Below are 2,826 nucleotides of genomic sequence, written 5' to 3' on the forward strand. Positions count from 1 at the left end.
TAAAATGAAATTCCACGTATCTGCGGAATAAATTCGCGGCTAGCCGGAGGGTCGTGTGGAGGGCGTGAGAGACGCGGCGCGATTTTGCGCCCGCGCGTCCACACCGATTGTTTTCTATCTCGCCCGTTTCAATGGCAGCCTTCATCGAACTCGACGTAAGAAGATCCGGAAAACGACTGATATGTTTTGCACACTTCCGTAATATTTTATCGGTGACAGTCGAATTGCCCCTCCGTCGCGTCGTTCGCCGCAGCACTTTTCAATAGTGGCGTTCATCTCTCTTTCTTTCGCCCTCTCTCTCTCTCTCTCCCTCTCTTTCCTTTCTTCTCTCTTTCTCTAGCGCGCTCCCGTCCCTTCCTTCGCCGGCGCTTCGCAGCGCGCGACAACTTTTTCGGCCGTTCTTCACGGAATTTCGTGGCGCAAATATTCCATCCTTTTTCGAGTCTCCCCCGGTTATATCCGCGCGCGCCTCGTCAACGTTGTACGAACTTTCGAGCAATCCACTTATACCGTGGCCGTTTTATCCGCGCGGGCCAAAGTTCGCGCCCCGCAACGCCGCGCCCGGAGAGATTGACCCGTTAACGTATCTGTTTTAATTTTACGCATTGTTTCCGACCGAGTAAACAACTCCTGCCCGTCAAACGTCCGGCTCGCAGCGAAAATAGCGATGATCCTTCGCGAGGGAAAGATTTTGGCATTAACTTCAAAACGCGATACCGCGTATATACCTCCGATAGTCGGTCGCCGTCATCCGTGAAGAACGAGCGAGCGAGCCACTCGTCGACTACATTTGCCGTGTCTCCGTCGATATTTTAGTAAACCATCAGCGTCATTTCCAGGTTTAATTTAAATATCCCATGGTATGTATACATATACACGAATGTGTGCATATTTCTCTCTCTCTCTCTCTCTTCCCCCTCCCTCCCTCCCTCTCTTCCTCCTCTTCTCTTCGTGCCGTGCTTTTTCGCGTTTTGATTCTATATTTCCGTTGAATTTTTTATCGTTACTTCGCATCGCGCGGATTCAACGCTTATGTTTGCGCTGCCTCTACATAAATCATACGCGAAAATCAAATATTTTCAGCGCGCGAAACGCAATTCTTAGAACGATGCCGCTGTTCGTCTTTGCATTTTTAACGTCGACAGGTCGGCGTTAAATAATTGCTGATCCCCGTTACCGTTTCATTTACGCGCAGCGATATAAAAGCTGTGAGATTACGCGGAATCAATTAAAGCACACAGAGCGCAACATTCATCGTAATAAACTCTACAATAATTAAAGATACCGATGGATCGAAGGAGAGGATAAACGCGGGAACTCTTCGCGTTCTTTACACACTTCTGATTATACAAATATTTCTCCACGTCGACAAGTTGATACCATATCGAAATTAAATACGTCGATTATAAAATACACACACGGGAAGACTCTTCACTTTTGTTTTAGAATACGAAACTTTTCCTGCCTTTTCCCATCAATCAGACTTTTCTTTAATCCTTAGTAATTAATATATATCAACACAGAATTAAATTATATGTAGCTCTAAATTATATATATTTCATTTCATATTATATAATTATGTTGCAATATAATTATAATTAATTGTAATATAATTATATTTAATTATATTTCGATATCTAAATCAAGACTGATAATCGTCGACATGACTGTTTATCAGAGAGGAAACCTTTCTACCTTTTGCAGATAAAACTTCTTCGTGTGAATAAATGACAAATTTTTTAGGGTCGCCTCGTATCTTTCCGTTGCAAGGAAGAAAAGTTCACACAGGTCGTGAGGAAGCCACGGGTCAGACAATCGTGGGTCAGCGGATGTAACGTCGAGATTACGTTTCCGAATAACGAGCGATCACGGACAGTTTTGGTCTTTAGAAGTCGCTCCACATTAGTCGCAAATCGATCACAAACGGATTGCAATGCTTATCGCAATAGCTATTCAGTAGTACTTCTGATTGGCTGCCGCGACAAATATTATGCCAAAATTCTTACAGATTTACAGAGACTTTGAAAAGTTTTTTCGTTTATTATTAGCTATCTGAATCATAAAACTCAATTATATTATTGTCTCTACAATAGTTAATAAGTATATAGTACATTTTCATAAACTGTAATATTTTGTGAGATATTTTTAGTATATCATGACTTAAGGGAATAGGGGAAAGTAATGTCAGTTAAAACAAATAATTTATTGGCGAAATCTTTGAGAGAATGCATTATTATTTTAAATTATTTTAATACATTATTATTTTAAAAGCCTAACCAATATGTTATTAGGTGTTTTGGTTAATTTTGAAGGTTGACGTTAGATGACGTTAGTTACCAATTATAATGAATTTCTTTGATGACAATTGCTATATTTGTCAGATCTCTAGCATTTCTGCACACAGCTTGGCAGCTGTCAAATTGTTAAAGTATTCATTAGTTGGAACGTGTAAAAGCGCAGTAAATAGCATTTTCGACACTTACTGCTTTTTTTTATCAAAAGAAAACGGATGATGAAACTCACCGATGCATTGTTGAAATAAATAGCGATTGTTCTCCGTCAATTAAAATGTCCGAATACTAGTTGAACGATTTAAAAATGATTTTGACGTGGAAGACAAAGAATGTCCAGGACTGTCAAAAAAGTTTAAATAGGAAGAATTGCAGGTATTATTGAAAGAAGACTCAACTCAAACGCTCAAAAAATTTGCAAAAATATTGAATATTGGTTAAACCACTATGTGCAATCGTTTAAAAGCTATGGAAACGATTAAAAAGGAGGGAAAATGGACTTCACACGAGTTGTCCAAATTAGCTATCTAAAATC

General features: G+C 39.7%; 1 long non-coding RNA gene across 1 annotated transcript; it reads left to right on the forward strand.

Moving 5' to 3' along the window:
* The first annotated feature begins 744 nt into the window (after positions 1 to 744).
* Positions 745 to 2,276, forward strand: LOC116850747. The gene is made up of 2 exons (XR_004379423.1): positions 745 to 860; positions 1,744 to 2,276. It is a non-coding gene; the product is annotated as an uncharacterized LOC116850747 (long non-coding RNA).
* Positions 2,277 to 2,826: the final 550 nt, after the last annotated feature.

The sequence above is a fragment of the Odontomachus brunneus genome, unplaced genomic scaffold, assembly GCF_010583005.1.
Source record: "Odontomachus brunneus isolate Ranch 3 - 2012 unplaced genomic scaffold, Obru_v1 Obru_scaffold_154, whole genome shotgun sequence".
NCBI classification, from domain to species: Eukaryota; Metazoa; Arthropoda; class Insecta; order Hymenoptera; family Formicidae; genus Odontomachus; species Odontomachus brunneus.